The sequence below is a fragment of the Aulonocara stuartgranti genome (assembly GCF_965226115.1).
Source record: "Aulonocara stuartgranti genome assembly, chromosome: 3".
Taxonomy (NCBI): Eukaryota; Metazoa; Chordata; class Actinopteri; order Cichliformes; family Cichlidae; genus Aulonocara; species Aulonocara stuartgranti.
The window spans coordinates 4,968,324-4,985,771 of NC_138941.1; the positions used below are offsets into that span (position 1 = coordinate 4,968,324).

Genomic DNA, 17,448 nt, shown 5'->3' on the forward strand with positions numbered 1-17,448 from the left:
ATGAATTTTTAGAGATATATGACATGGATGACTTGTTGACTTAGAAGCCATGAATTCCCCAATATGCAAATTTGAATGGCTGAGGCCACATATATGATTGGCTGGCTGGGAAGCCATGCAGGCCCTGATTTGTGGATTTGAATTCCTCAGCCCTGATATGATTGGCTGGCTTAGAAGCCATGAAGGCCCCAATATGCAAATTTGAATGCCTCAGGACACTTATATGATTGGCTGGGAAACCGTGCAGGCCCTGATTTGAAAATTTGAATGTCTCAGTCCTCACAGAGGATTGGCTGCCTGGGGACCTGGCAGAAATATATAGAAATAGTATGATTAAGCATAAATACTACATTTAGTAGAAATACTATGTTTTAGCACAAATACTATAAAAAGCAGAAATACTATAATTTAGCAGAAATACCATATTAAGCACAAATCATATAAAAAGCAGAAATACTATATTAAGCACAAATTCTATAAAAAGCAGAAATACTATATTAAGCACAAATCCTATTAAAAGCAGAAATACTATATTAAGCACAAATCTTATGAAATAGCAGAAACAGTATGATTTAGCACAATAGTAATAAGTTAAACAGAAAAATTGGAAAAGCAAAATGGACAGCTGAAAAAATGCTGAACATGCTGAGGGTCCCTCAAATATACTTGTTAAATGAAAAAATCAGCATAAAAATGCACAGGGAGAGAGAAGTAAGTTTCTAGGTCAGCCTGGGAGCTGCTGAATTTGAATCCACCAATCAGAGAGCCTGTGTACTTTTTCCCGCCAAAACAGGTGCATCTTTTTACACACGCAGCAGAGAGAGGCACAGGATTATTGCAGCCTATTTCTCATAGTGAGGACTCCCCTCAAACAAATGACCATAATTTCCTAACCGTAGGGGCTAGAGCGGTCATTCTTACACCGTTTTGTTCAGAAGAGATGGGGGAATCTTCCAGTGTTAACAATTTATCATTAAAATGTGAATTTTTAGAGATATACGACATGGATGACTTGTTGACTTAGAAGCCACGAATTCCCCCAATATGCAAATTTGAATGCCTGAGGCCACATATATGATTGGCTGCCTGGGAAGCCGTGCAGGCCCTGATTTGTGGATTTGAATTCCTCAGCCCTCAGATATGATTGGCTGGCTTAGAAGCCATGAAGGCCCCAATATGCAAATTTGAATGCCTCAGGACACATATATGATTGGCTGGGAAACCGTGCAGGCCCTGATTTGAAAATTTGAATGTCTAAGTCCTCACAGAGGATTGGCTGCCTGGGGACCTGGCAGAAATATATAGAAATACTATGATTAAGCATAAATACTACATTTAGTAGAAATACTATGTTTTAGCACAAATACTATAAAAAGCAGAAATACTATAATTTAGCAGAAATACTATATTAAGCACAAATCCTATAAAAAGCAGAAATAGGATGATTAAGCATAAATACTACATTTAGTAGAAATACTATGTTTGAGCAAAAATCCTATAAAAAGCAGAAATACTATATTAGGCACAAATCCCATAAAAAGCAGAACTAGTATGATTAAGCATAAATACTACATTTAGTAGAAATACTATGTTTTAGCACAAATAGTATAAAAAGCAGAAATACTGTAATTTAGCAGAAATACTATATTAAGCACAAATCCTATAAAAAGCAGAAATACTATATTAGGCACAAATCCTATAAAAAGCAGAAATACTATATTAGGCACAAATCTTATAAAAAGCAGAAATACTATATTAGGCACAAATAGTATAAAAAGCAGAAATACTATAATTTAGCAGAAATACTATGTTAGGCACAAATCCTATAAAAAGAATAAATACTATAATTTAGCAGAAATACTATATTAGGCACAAATCTTATGAAAAGCAGAAATAGTATGATTTAGCAGAATAGTAATAACTTACAAAATTACAAATATGGAGGCATATTGAAACACAAATGCACAGAGGGACACACAAACACAGGCTCTAATCCAGTCAACCAGTCTAACTATATTCAATTTAAATCCTACAATGACATGCTGCCAAATAAGGGCAGGGTCCTCTCTCTCCCACTAAACACACACACACACACACACACACACACACACACACACACACACACACACAGAGGGAGAGAGCTGCCGAATTTAAATCCACCAATCAGAGTGGCTGTTTACGTTTTCCCGCCAAAACAGGTGCATCTTTTTACACACGCAGGACAGAGAGGCACAGGATTATTGCAGCCTATTTCTCATAGTGAGGACTCCCCTCAAACAAATGACCATAATTTCCTAACCGTAGGGGCTAGAGCGGTCATTCTTACACCGTTTTGTTCAGAAGAGATGGGGGAATCTTCCAGTGTTAACAATTTATCATTAAAATATGAATTATTAAAGATATTTGACTTCTAATGCACCATAACTGAGCAGAGCGAAGCAAAAACTGCCTTGACTTGCCCTCAAACAACGCTTTCTAACTCTAAATCTATTTGGAGTATCGATATCATTCTTTCACCGTAAGAGACAGCAGGCTTTGGTGAACAATCATGGAAATTTTCAGGTCTCTGTGGAAATCCAACAAAAAGTTATGACGAGAGAAAAAAGTGGTTCATTTCCAGGGTTTGAAATCTGAAGAAATCTGAGCGAAGGACAAATTTCCTACCCTCAAACAAGTCCAACTCATTTCAGAACGGTAATAGGTGAGAAAGAAATTCTTGAATTGTGAGCGTCACGAGTGTCTGAAGATATACCGGGACAAGCCTCATGTCTTAACTTTGCTTCGTTAAGGAGATATGACGATTCGAATATGCCTCTCATTACAGAAATGCAGCGGTGATTTTGAACAAACTCTCCATTGACTTTATATGGAGAGTTTTCTGACCTTGTGTTAGTCTGAGGAGATTTGCCAAAATTCTATAAATCCCACAACAATGATGGTGACATTTTCTGAAAGCCAGCAAAAATACCTACGTTTTGATGTATAATTTGTGGAAGTTGAGTGAAAATTGAGCAAGTAGCAAACAGTTGTTCGGACATGAAGAGAAGACTGCAAAAGCTTCAGTGGCACACTGGAAGCCAAGAGCATAGCAACCATAACAACGCATGTATTTTGTGAAAAATCACAATTTTGCAACTCAAAACTTTAAGAGGCATAAAAGTAAAACAGTAAAAGATTTCAAAAAGCTGAATCATACCTGAATAGCCCAATAATTTATGAACATTTTAAAGTTTGAATGGTTGTTCTAGGTGAAAATATGAGGAAGTAGTTAAGTTTCAAAAACAAGCAAATTTTAGCAGAATTGCAGAAGTTTCCCATTCATTTCAATGGGACAAATTAAAGGAAAAAAGTGGAATATTTTAAAAAGTATAATAGTTAAAAATAGCAAAAATCATAGCTAGAAAGAGCAAAAATAGCAGAATAGTTTAAAATTTGAACGGTGAAAATCGGCTGAAAATTGTGGAAGTAGTTAAGTGCCAAAAAGTGTACGGAAGCAACTGGAATAATAATAATAATAAAGTATAAAGAATAAAGAGAAACAGGAACTCAATAGTGTGGATGCTTAAAGCATCCACACAATAATAAAGAATAAAGAGAAACAGGAACTCAATAGTGTGGATGCTTAAAGCATCCACACAATAACTAGAAAGCGAAAATTTCTGAAGAAATTTTAAGTGTGCCTATGCCGCCGCTAATCAGTATAGTTTGCCATTCAAACGGCTACAGAAAGCAAAACTCACCGGAGCAGCCATTCTCCACCATGAACTATGGTAAAACCAAACACCGCTCGCGCCTCACAGATGACAGCTTACAGTTTTGTGTAAAGATGAGGTGACTTCGTACAGCCCTAATTTGTAGACGCTGTGCGCAGAGGTTCATAAGCAGACCCGACAATGTTTGCATGAACACACTTTGAAGCATTACGTTATGGACCACTTTTCACACATAGTTGCTGTACCCACACAGCCGGCTGTAGCTTTTCATCTCATAGCCCGACACATACACAAAAAAAAAAAAAAAAAAGCAGAGAGAGCACAGACTTTACACCTGAGAGGCGTGATTGCAGATGCCGCTGAGGTGGGTCCACCTCCCCTGCAGCGGCACTGCAGACCACGCCCTGCCACACACATCAAACACGTAAAATAAATATTTATGCACTTTTCATTCACTTTTTGTTTTTTGTTATTTTTACAGAGTGTTCTGAATGATTAACAATGGTCTACAGCCAATCTTGTGTATTATTATACAAACTTTGGTTGTAAGATTCAGATAACTATTTAATAAAAGCTAAATATTTTATATGAGAGTAAGAAAGAAAAGTATATCTTTGTCTCATACTCTCATCAGACAATACATGAACCTCTCAAACAAAATATATGCTCGGCTTAAATGACAAACCGCTATTTTACACAGTGGAACACTTATTTTTAAACAAAACCAATGCAGTTCGCCACTGACAGTGCTTACCTTTGCACATCACAGTAAACACTGAACCAAGATGGCGCCCACGCGAACGAGAAATCTGAACTACGGTGTCCTGCAGAGGACAAATGGTCAAAATTGCTAAAATTTACAACATATATGCAGCTCAACAGCGACACCTTGTGACTTATTCCAGTCACTACCTTACATATACATAACGTCTTACCTGACATTCAGTTCACCGGACACTCATACTGAATCACCAGCCCATATAAATGAAAAATAACACGACAGCGTGAGCGGGCCTGGGTGTCAGCCAGCCCAGCCTGGGTGTCAGCCAGCCCGACCTGGGTGGCAGCCAAGCCGCGCTAGCCAGCTAGCCGGCTAGCTGCCATGCGGCGGTGAAACGTGAGCGTGAGCCGGCCTGGGTATCAGTCAGCCCGGCCTAGGTGTCAGCCAACCCGCCCTAGCCAGCTAGCTGCCATGCGGCGCTAGCAGTAACATCGTGAGAGATATGGGACTTCTTGATAAAATATGGGACTTCTTGATAAAACGAGCAGATATTTGAAGTTTACACCCCTACATTCTCGCCTGAAAATAGGGGAGGCTGTCATAAAGTTCAACATCAGTAACTTAGCGCGCACAGCTGTATAGAAACTCCGTCGTGCTAGCTAGCACGCAGTACAGTTATTGTAACTGTCAGCACAACGAAAATAAACTACACCTAAACTCGGTTTATATCTGACCCAAATAGAGTGCAGTTAATAACGTCTTACCTGAAATTCAGTTCACCAGCCGCCTGCTTCTCCTGCATTGGGTTTCCCTTATCCACGATTGAGCTCCGCGTTAGCCACCACCGGTCGATCGGTGTTTCTTTCCCCGCATACGAGGGGAAGAGACATATACCGGTGGCTAACGCGGAGCTAACTAGCCACCGGTATATGAACAACTCAGTTATTTTTTCCACATCGACCAGCATCATCGGCCCATATAAACGAAAAATAAGTCCAGCTAAGACAAAGACTGTTTGCGGAGCGATCGGGGGTGAAAGGAGTTAGAGACGCCTCACTGAAAGCCAAGCCTGGGTGCTTTTGAGCGAAGCGGCGCTAGCTAGCCGAGCTAGCTAGCCGGCCGAACTAGCTAGCCGGCTAGCAGCAACATCGTGAGAAATCTGTTGCTAATATGGGATGTTTTGACAAAACGAGCAGATATTTGACGTTTACACACCTACATTCTCACCTGAAAATATCTTAAAAGTTTACTTTGTGACCTAGAAACACAAATAAGAGGAATATATTAAACCAAGTGGCAGCCGCCATTGTTTGACTGGTAGAGGCGTGCTTTGAATTGTGGGATATGCAGTTTTCCACCAAGCGTACACCATTGCCGTTACCGTAACTATTCAATGCTTCGTGCAACCTTAAGAATTCCAATGGTTCCTGAAAGCACCAACGCTGTGCGCGCCGTTCGTATTGTTGTCATTATGGTAATCCAAATACGGGGACATACCACTAGAGTGAGCCAACACACCACAAATTAAGTGAGTGAGCAAACACACCACAAAGTAAGTAAAGTTTCACTTTCGTTCGTTCCCATTCATTTGAATGGGCAAAAACTTGCATTAAAATATTCATATTTAAAAAACTATAGAAGTAATAAACACCAAAAGTCATAGCAACTCATTCCAGCTCCAGCCGCACACAATGATATATCATATGTGAACCTTGTCTCAAAACTGTGGGGCGAGTTAAGGTCCAAAATTTCAGGCGGAAAAAGAATAATAATAATAATAATAAATCCGAGCAATAGTAATAAGTGTGCCTTCGCATAGGCACACTTAATAATAATAATAAATCCGAGCAATAGTAATAAGTGTGCCTTCGCATAGGCACACTTAAATAGGCACACTTAATAATAAATCCGAGCAATAGTAATAAGTGTGCCTTCGCATAGGCACACTTAATAACATGTTTTAAAATTTTGGTGACACAAGAAGGTGAACAGTATGGAGAGCTTAAATGTCTGTTGAACATCAAGTTAAGAATTGACCACACTGTTTTGTTAAAATCATTACTTTTTAAAAGTCTACAACGCATTTCCGTGGACAATTACTTGTGCTTTTTTTCCCGTTTCCGCCCATGATATAGAAATCAATCACTTAATTTAAAGGTCAAGCTAATTAAATCGGTTAGTGCAAATTAAGACTACACATTATGCCATTGTATATGTGTTAATATATATGTATTGATGACATTTATAAACGCTACAAAGTTGCAGTTATTACCTTCAATGTCGTAAATAGCAGCTTTTCGTCGGAGAAGAAATTTCTCTTTCTTTGTAAAAAGCGCTGGATACTCGCCTTTCAGTTTATATGCAACCAAAATCTTGTACTCGTCTGGTTCCATCCTCTTGTGGTGTTTGTTATTTTCGAAAACAAATTGTAAAAAAATCTTTTAGTTAGCTCAGAGGCACTCTGGTTTTCGGTTCGTGCATCATCATAGATTGGGGGGGGGGCACACATTTTGGCAGCTGATGCCATACAGCCTGATAAATTTTGTATCCCTCCATAACTTTTGCTGTGAATAAGACATCTTCTCCAAAGTTACTGTACTTATTGGTTATACTGTGACTTATTTGGCAAATATACCCTTTGTGGTGGCAAAGGCAATATGGATTACAGATTGGGGGGGGGCACACATTTTGGCAGCCGATGCCACACAGCCTGATAAAATCTGTATCCTTCCATAACTTTTGCTGTGAATAAGACATCTTCTCTGAAGTTACAGTACTTATTGGTTAGATTAAGATTGATTTTGCAAATGAACTCATTCGTGATAGCTTCGCTACAAAGTGTAAACCGAGTGTAAATTCACTGGAGAGCGACGTGTTTCCATCTGGTTTTACAGTATTATAGTATCAAAGTCTTTTGCTAGACAAAGTATTCCCAGCAGGTTATTTAAGTGTACAGTATAAGGTAAACTGTCTTCCACACGGCACATTACAATGTCACGAAACTAATATTAAATTCATCGAGTCTGCTGTTTTCCAGCTTTTACTCTTTATCGCGTCGACTGCAGATCAGTGACAAGTAGCGTACAGAACGGAGCTGTGCAAGTGGCTCCTCCTACTTTGCGCGCTCCCGTGAATGGGGAAACAATTTTTGACGGGGGTAACTACTTTGGCACAACACCGGTAGCAGTCTCCTTTGTTTTTACGCTCGATGTTCATGTCTTTCATGACTACACAAACACCGTGGCGTTTGCAGATGGTAGAAAGTGCAGGGATAGCGAGCGCAAAAAAGGCGACTGCTCACGGCGCCGGGCTGTTGTTACAGGAGAAAGAAGCGGGAACGACACCGTGACATATAACAAATAACATCAGCTGTTTCTGATGTTAGTTGTTTTGACTGCTTTTACATTATATTGAAATATATGTAATGTTCATGTGAGAGTTAATATGAGATCTCTCTCTGTGGAAAATAACTTTAAATCCCACTGACGTGTGTATAAATCTATATACGTATAATGTCCCGCTGGGCAGCAACTTAAAAAAACAACTTTTCTTGAAGTGTTGTGAACGCAGCGCGCTGGGGCGAATGTCGGCGTTTGCCCAATAGAAAGGAGGAAGCCAGCCAGGCACAGGAAAGAAAGAAACACTCCAGGGCAACGCTGCTGGAACTTTGACTCATTGAGAAATGTTTCCCTGCTTGCATCAAGCCCGGCTGGTGTCCCCTGAGATCCATATCCCACCCTGATTGGTGGGTTAATTCAGCTCCGCCCACAACACTGTAAAGTGTCATACATTATCAAACTAACATTACATTTTCATATTAAGGTGGGGCCAAAAACTATCGTCCTGCGGGCCGCAATTGGCCCGCGGGCTGCGAGTTTGAGACCCCTGGTGTAGGAGGACACCTACTCTGTGTCTGGTTAAGTATAAGAGCCCTTTGTTAGGGGGACCGCTGGACTCTTAGCACCAGCTTTGGGGTCACAGGGTCACATCTGGAACACACACACACACACACACAGACACACACAGACACACACGCACACACACACACACACACACACACGCACACACACACACACAGACACACACACACACGCACACACACACACACACACACACACACACACACACACACGCACACAGACACACACACAGACACACACACACACACACACACACTCACGTACACACACGCACACAGACACACACACAGACACACACACACACACACACACACTCACGTACACACACACACACACTCACGTACACACAGACAGACACAGACACACACACACAGACACACACACACACACACAGACACACACACACACACACACACACACACACACACACACACTATGCACAGACTGGTACTCTTTGTTCATACCTGTGTAAGACGTCATAATGAACTTGTGCATATTCATGTAAGCTCAATAAAGAGCAGTGTTACGAGGGAGCAGACGAGAGCGACTGAGGTCAAGTGAAGGAACGGCGCTGTCACAGTTCTCTCCCTCATCAATTGTCTGGTTCCAGCGGTGGGTCTGTGCTAGACGACCCATCACCAGCTTCTTCCACTGGTTACCAGTACGTGGTAGAATCCACTTCCAGATCTGGTTGTCTTTAAATCTGTGAATGGATTGGCTCCATCTTATCTCTCTTTAACAAAAGAATCCAAGTGGAGCCCTCAGGTCTGCAGATAAGCAGCTTCTGACCAGAACTAGACGTAAAAACAGAGGTGAGCTTTATCGATGGCTGCAGCCAAACTCTGGAACAGTCGCCCTTCACATCAGGTCGTCACCAACACTGGACATTTTTAAAAGCCGGTTGGAAACACATTTGTACTCTGTAGCTTTCAATCCTGACCAGTCTTTATAGTCATTACTGTGTATGTTTCCTATTTTCTCTCTACTCTGTGCAGCACTTTGGCTCAAGCTGTTTTTAAATGTGCTGATAAATAAATGTAGATTTCTTTGAATAAAACAGTGAAGCCGAGCTTTGAGCTCAGTGTGTAACAGTGTGTGTGTGAGAGCCATGTAATGTCCATGTGTGCATGCTGACTGTGCTGCTCTGACCCCCCTCCTCCTTTCAGGGTGGAGCCTGCTGGAGTCCGATGGTTGAGACCAGGTCTGAGGAAGTGTAAGTGTGTTTTTAATGGGATTCATGAAAACAAAGCAGCACACATTCAACCATCTTCATCATGTCAGGAGTCATCATCAAAGTGTCAATCAATGAACAGATGATGGATCAATAACTGCAGCTGGATTGTGTTTGTTCTCTCCATCAGATTCCTGTCAACTCACAATCGACACAAACACAGTGCACACAAACCTCCAACTGTCTGACAACAACAGGAAGGTGACACGTGTGGAGGAGGTTCAGTCATATCCTGATCACCCAGACAGATTTGATGTTTATCAGCTGCTGTGTAGAAATGGTCTGACTGGTCGCTGTTACTGGGAGGTCGAGTGGAGAGGAAGCGTTTTTATATCAGTGAGTTACAGAAGCATCAGAAGGAAAGGAGACTGTGTGTTTGGACGCAATGATCAGTCCTGGAGTCTGTGGTGCTCTGACGATGGTCCTCATTCTGTCTGGCACAATAACAGAGTAACATCCATCTCATCCTCCTCCTCCTCTGTCTCTAACAGAGCAGCAGTGTATGTGGACTGTCCTGCTGGCACTCTGTCCTTCTACAGAGTCTCCTCTGACACTCTGATCCACCTCCACACCTTCAACACCACATTCACTCAAACTCTTTATCCTGGGTTTATGGTCTGGTCTCGTGGTTCCTCAGTGTCCCTGTGCTGAGTGGAGTGTAAAGAGTGTCTCCTGTTACAGAAACACTCTGACTGTTGAACAGATAGTTCAGTCTGTACATGTCTGTCTCTTTCACTCACAAACACGTTTTCAGATTCATGGATTCAATCAGTTGATGTTTGAAACTCTTCTAAATGATTCCTTGTAAACTTCTTCCTCTTCAGTCACAAACAAACAGGAAGTGATGTCACATGTGTTCCTGTCCACACAGCAGAATGAGTCTATTGCTGACAGTGATGTACAAACAGAGTGAGCATTTCTGAGGCCCAAAATAAACTGAGTAGTTCACTGAATGAACAATGGACTGTGAGCTCAGTTCCTTCATCATTAGTATGGATTATATATGTATATGTATTATATTAGTATCATATATATCAGGTGCTGCTGCTTTCAGTCATTGTGCAAATGTGCTGTTTGTAAGCTTGTAAAGCTGCAGTCAGCTGAGACTGAAGAAGTCACCTGATCAGTGAGCAAACGTTTCTGAAAACGTCCAGATGAACAGAATCAACCTTTTGGGATCAGCCAGCAATGCAGCATCATTGTTGTTCAGCTTCAGAGGTTTGCAGGAATGAACTGATGACCAGAAACAGCTGCAAAGTCCAAGAAAATACCAGCTGGAGTTCAGCTGCATTTGAAGAAGTCAAAGAAAAGTAAGGATGGCAAAGGGCGACGTTTTCTTCCAAAGAGCTGCAAACATGGTCGACGCCTCATTAGAAGAATCATCTGGACATTTGTGAGGAACTCTGACCAAGAAAGCAACGTCACACAGATCCAACAGACAGTTTCCATGACTGCAAGTGTTGAGTGGAAAAATGCTACATTGCATTATTGCATCCTCTCACCACAGGAGGCGCTGTTGGCACCACTGATTGCTGATCAGCTGTTCTCTGATGATCTGATTGATACTGTGAATAACGGGACTCACTGAACTCTGTGACGCAGTGAAGATTACAGAGTTTAACTTCACCCTTTAAGACTGACCACAGAACCAAGTCCGCCAGAGCTTTTGTTATATTTTTACATGCTGTGGAGCCATTTGTGGGAGCATTTCAAGTTGCTATACATCAATACAACTGTTATAGCCCTAATTTTAATAATATGTGTGCATTAAGTCCATAGTAACTACATAAACTGCAAAAAAACCCTCTGCTCATCCATCTCTGTGTGTATCAGGATACATTTGGTTCATAATACACAGAAAAATCAGAGTTATTACCTGTAATAAATGTGAAAGATTCCTGCAGTGATAACCAGGCAGGACTGAAACACATCCAAGCTGTCACCACGGTAACAGCACCGCCCATCCACAGGTGAGGGGAGGAGCAAAAAGAGGGACTTTGACCATTTTATACTAAAAACACTCAACTAATGTTTCTAATATGAAACAAATAAGCCCACATTAATGTGAGCGTTTATTAAATAATAATAATGATGATTTCCTCCTGATCTCATTTCCACAGCAGAGAAAACTGTGGTGTATATTGAGGTGGAGGGTGTGGTCTGTGGCTCAGGTGTAGAGTGAGGGTGGGGTGCACCACAGCAGCATGCTGGGACTGCTGAGGGTGGAGGAGGGAGTGATGATGACATCAGAGCTGCAGCACAGAGACCAGTGAACACACAGTCTGTTCATCTTTGCATAGATACAATATACAGCACAATATTGAATGACAGACACGCTGTGGGAGCTTCCACAGATACACTGACGTCAGCATCCAGAGTCCTCCTGCTGCTCCCCCCTCAGAGCCCCGTGATCAGCACCAACACATTCAGTTAGATGACAGAGTCCAGCTGCAGCTAGAATCAGCTCCCCTCTGTGAACAACAGCACAGCGTCAGTGTTTCACACTCAGTGAAAGGAGGAAACAGCAGAAGAACACCATGTGTGCTACGTTTCCCAGGACACACTACAAACTGCACAAATACAGAGCAGCACGTGGAAGGACCTGGAGCTGCATTTACAGAGCTGCAGACAGCGTGATGTCCTGTATGGACAGGTGGAAGGAACCAAGTCCTCAGCTGGAACACTCGTGTTTGTCCACAGACAGGAAACACAGCAGGAAACTTCCTCACAGAAGTGCAGCTCATGGATAACACACTTCCTGTCAGTCAGAATGAGGCTGCAGCCAAACACAGAAAGGTGTTTTTGTCCAGATGAGCCCAGAGAAGAAACACGAGTGTTCACAGACATCAGAAGCTCAGAGAGGTGAAACATGAGGTTGGAGTCCTCGTCAGCATCCAGAAGAGCTGCTGTGAAACCCTGAGTACTCATGACAGACTCTGATGGCACAAACACATCATGATTCAAACAGAAAGACAAACATGGAGCTCCTGATCCTCCTGCATGAGAACAAGCTGACATGAGCGCTGTGTCTGAGAGTGTCTCCCTGTCACAGTGACAATAACACAGCTGCTGCTCACAGTCATTAAACTGACCTGAGGTCAGCTGTGCTCCTTACATATGAACCATGTGACCTCACATCAGTGCTGTGGATGACTGTAGTCATAGAAGAGTAGAGCTGTAGCAGGTGGTGTGAGGAGGAGGTGGTGTATTCTAGTTAACGCAGTACTGAAACACTCCAGCAGAGGGCGCTGTTAAGTCCTTATTGTAACACAGTTACTGTGTGCAGTTAGACTTCATACATAATCTGCACTTATTTCCATCAGACATGCTGTCAGTAAATGATTGGTTTCTATTGATTCTACTTCCTGTTGACTCGTTTGATGACAGTGAAACAATCACAGCTGATTGTGTGATGATGTAAACTGTCACTGTTACATTCAGTGTGTGTGACATAATGTTAGTGCAGGCTGATAACAGCCTGGTTCTGTTAGAAACACATGAACGTGTCCATAGATCAGTGTGTGTTTAACATGAGAGCTTCAGCCCTGCTGATGTGTTAAATAAAGACATGCAGGAAAACTGATGAGACTCTGAAATAACTCTTTATATTTATAATGTAACTCTGCATCAAAAGAACAACAAAGGATCCCAGACAGGTTTCTGTGAACAAAGACCATTCTGATGTTTCTGTGTTTCTAACACTTTGACATTATTAGTAAACAGACTGCAGTGAGCAGCATTTATAAAGAGCTTCTATATAAAGATATGACAGCTGTTTGACAAGTTTATCACTCTGTGTTTGGACCTGATCAGTCCAGCTGTTTACTTGAAACATGTTCATTTACCTGTTCTGTTATATTCATGTTCTTGTCTCTGTTGAAAACACATTTTAATGTCCCTCAGATTTTTCTCCCAGATGAATAAATATAAAAATGACACAAACTGACTGCAGCTACTTTTTGTCCTTTCTGTCAAAAACCTTCATGTGACTCATGAGAGACACGTTTCAGCTGTTTGTGACAGATCAGAGGCCAACAAGTCATTTATAACACTTTCCATCATTGTTTAAAGTTCTCAGTGTTTCTGTGTTGCTGCGTATAGGATCTCCCAGCATCATCACTGTGCTGTCCAATCATTGTGTGCGAGGTTACCCTTATAGTGCGATGTGTGTTTGCACAAAGAGAAGCATGTGTGTCAAATATAAATAAGCACAGAACAGAAACAGCTGCTCGTTTCTTCTGTTTAGAGTCAAGTTAGTGTTTTGTGTCTTTGTTTGAGGCCTGATGTCGAGCAGAGGTGTGTGTAACTGCACTGGTCTGTTATATGTGTGAAGTGTGTGCTTCTCTTCAGCATCATCTTTGTCACTGCTGATTCCTTTGTGTCATCATGTGTTGAGAAGAGAGAACAGTTATAACGGAGGAGCAAAAGGAAGCCCTGAAATCTGCATCAACAAGGAAGTGTTGGCTCACCAGTGATCCCAGCAGAGCCACTGGTTTGGCTCCAGTTGTTCTAGATTCAATGATGTTGCTGCTACAGATACATGTCAGCATCTTTATTGAATTTTATATGTAGCAGAAATGGTGTCATTAGGAGAAGAAGAGGAGAACAAGTCCGGCGAGGAGGCAGCAGCTCTTAAAGATGAAACAGCAGCTCAGCCCTGAGCTCAGAGAGCTGCACATGAAAAAGCTCCTCAAGCAGATCCTGTCAGAGGTTTGTCATCAACAGGAGGAACTGTTCACATCATAGGATGAAGATGCTGTCAGCTGGATGAAGAAGGTTATTTAATGCAAACGTTCACACTGAAGTCAAATTGTTGTCGTGTTGAACAGATTCATGTACTGATCGTCTCCAGAATGTTAGAAGAGCTTCAATGAATCATTAGAAACAACTTACAGCTGCACAGCTGTGTCAAACACATCTGTGTGTCATTGTGGGATTGTTGTGTTTCTACATGTGACACACGTCTAAAACATGCACACAATCTGAACACAAACAGGGACTCATGTGTTCCCACAGCCAGATGCTGAGAGCCATTTCCTTGTAGTCCTGTGTCTACATACATGAACCATTAGATGTTATTGGAATGATTGTCAGCTCTGATAGTTTCATGTGTGTTTAGCTGGACGCTGTTTGATCCTCGACATGTTTAAAGGTGTCCAGTCCTGAGACACTGGGGCTGGAAACAGCTGTGATGTCATTGGACTGTCACACAGACAGAAGTGCATGAAGTGAGCAGCCGAGGAGCCGCTGATGTTTTGGATTCAACAGCATTTGAAAGGTCGACACAGACACATTTGCACACAGAAAGCTGAATCTGTCATATGCCACAGTGAACTCACTGTTCAGTGTTTTTCAGGAAGCTTCTTAACTGCCTCTGCTGCCAAACAAGCAGCTGATGTCCTTGAGAAGAAGCTGAAGAAGTCTTCAACAACAAATACAGGAAGTGGACTTTCAAATACTAGATTCACTTTAGACTCACAGAGAAATGACTCAACCAGCTGTGTTTGACTCTATGAAAGGTCAGTGTGTGTCTGCACACAGACTGTTGTGTTGGACTGTTATTCAGTTGTCTGCTGAATGTTTTCAAATGTCTGCATCTCAGCTGTGATGAGGCTGGGGGTCATGGGAGGCCACCGTAGCAGCCTCTTCAACATCATGACATCATCATAAATGCTGCTGGACTGTCTGATGGGCTGACGGTGAAAAAGCCGTCGGGAAGGAAACAGAAGACATTTCAGAGGCTGCAGCAGATTTCTTTGATTCGGGGCCTTTTTCAGCTTTATTGGACAGAGCAGTGAAGATAAGTGACAGCAAAGCAGAGAGAAAGGGGGCGTGGCCCGGGTCAAAGCCAGGCCAGCTGCTCTCCACCTCGTGGTCACCTGCTCATCCTAGTGAGCTCCACCAGCAGCCCTTTCACACACTTTACACTGTCAAACACTGTGTGTGGACCTCAGCTAACAACAGGCTGCATTTAAGTCTGGACTACATGCTTTTATATTGTTTTTATTCCATCAGCAGCTCAACATCATGAGCAGCTTTGACATAAAGACATCAAACTCAAGCTGACTTTAAACTACTTTTAATACAGGGGCTCAAAAACAACAACATCTTTATTATATATCAGGACAGAAAGTCATTTCATCTCAAAGGGAAACAGCTTTATTTGGAATAACCAGCACTATCAACTGGTTTGGGATCTCCACCAGTTTCATGTCTTTGCAGCTTCTCCAACAAAGTTCCTGTAAAATCAGCATGTTTGTCTTTATTGGTTTGATAGTGATTGATTATTCAGTCCCAATCTGCTGTCATCTAAAGAACAAAATGATGTTTCTATGAGTCACAAAGCTCCAGATGTTGTCGGCTTCACAAAGAAAACAAAGAACTTAAACACAAAGTGTTTGGAGCCAAAATGTTCCCAAGCTGCTCTTTTTGAAATGGCAGAGGTACAGTGGTGTCTAACAGCACACTGTGGAAGGCAAACATGTTATTGTTGGATGAAACTTCATGAATCCTTTGTAGATTTGAGCTGTTGGAGCCTTTCTTTTCTCTTCAGGTGTACAGATGCTGAGGAGGCAGGTGAAGCAGGTGGAGCTGTTGTGATGCTGGCAGAGGGTGTGTCTTAGTAACTCTGTGAGGCAGAACTGGATCCAACATTGTGGATGTGTTGATGTTGGAGCCATTAAGAGTCTCTGGCCACACTGTAGGATTTCCCTTTGATCCACTGTGGGGGCATTTTGGAGTCTGTCAGTGAAACTCTTCATGTTTGTGTTTGACTCCAGTTTATAGAAACAGAGAAATGTGTCATGCTTTTGTTCGGCCTCCACAAATACACACATTTGTTCATTGGTTGGACTTTTTGGAAGGAGACACATTGAAAACCATGTTAATAAGATCTTGTTGTTTCCTGTGGATCCGACACAGAGAGTGGACTTCAGACAGAAAGCGTGGAAGAGATTTTAGAGGCCGTGTGTGGCAACAGGAAGTTTCTGTGTGTTTGCTGATCTTACATGTGGAAAACAACACGTGATGTTTGTGAAGTTCTACAATGATCATTGTTCTCACAGCATTTTGAGTGGGAACAGTTCAAACTGGGAGTAGTGGGAGTTATTTCCTGATTGAAACAAGCTGAATGTTTCTGTGACGATGAAGATCAGCAGCTCAGCTGATCAATGAACTGACATCTATCAGTCGTTTCATGAGATGAAGTCATCAGCAGACATTTGTTCTGACTGTGTGATGAATGTCAGAACGTCAGGGCTCTGCTTTAGTCACTGCTTGATGATCATTGGCTCATTGTTGAATCCAGGGCCCAGTCTGACCTCTGACCTTTGCTGCAGGTCTTCTGTGTTATCTCCACTTTCATGTCTGATCTTCTGCTGTATCGTCCAAAATAAACATCTGGATCATTTCCAACACTTCAGCAGATCTTTAGTTTGGGCAGTGCAGCACAGAATAACACATATTGTACTATACTGCCCACTTCCTGATCTTATTGGATCTGTGTGTGAGGTTGGTGAAGGAAGCACATGTTTACTGAGTGAGTCGCTGCCATTAGGAACTAGTTTTTATATCACAGCCTGGAAATCACACAGGACCATTTCTGCAAGTGAAAAGTCGTCATTGGAGGAAAATGATTGTGTAGTTTGTGCGACTGAAGAATTGTCCCAACTACATGTGCTGCTGACCCTTGACCTTTTCTTTAGGTGCACAGAGGAGTCTGTGGAAACATCCAGAACTGAGGCATCTTGTGTACAAACGTGTTCAGACCAGATGTCAAATGATGTCAGATGTCATCCGTGAATGGATGCAACTGTGGATCGTTCCAATAAAATGAGGCAGTTTTGTAAGTACAAGCCCACTACA

At 42.0% G+C, this 17,448-nt stretch overlaps 1 protein-coding gene across 2 annotated transcripts in view; it reads right to left on the minus strand.

The window, feature by feature from the left end:
- Positions 1 to 17,448, minus strand: part of LOC309702169 (protein NLRC3-like) — a 169,338-nt gene that overhangs the window by 134,069 nt on the left and 17,821 nt on the right. The window contains exon 1 of one of the 2 annotated variants that reach the window (XM_082526633.1): positions 8,731 to 9,010. The exons of the other annotated variant lie outside the window; for it this stretch is intronic. The gene's annotated coding sequence lies outside the window, so the exon portion shown is untranslated. Of the gene's footprint in view, positions 1 to 8,730; positions 9,011 to 17,448 lie in introns of those variants that run through there. 2 annotated transcript variants of the gene reach the window in all.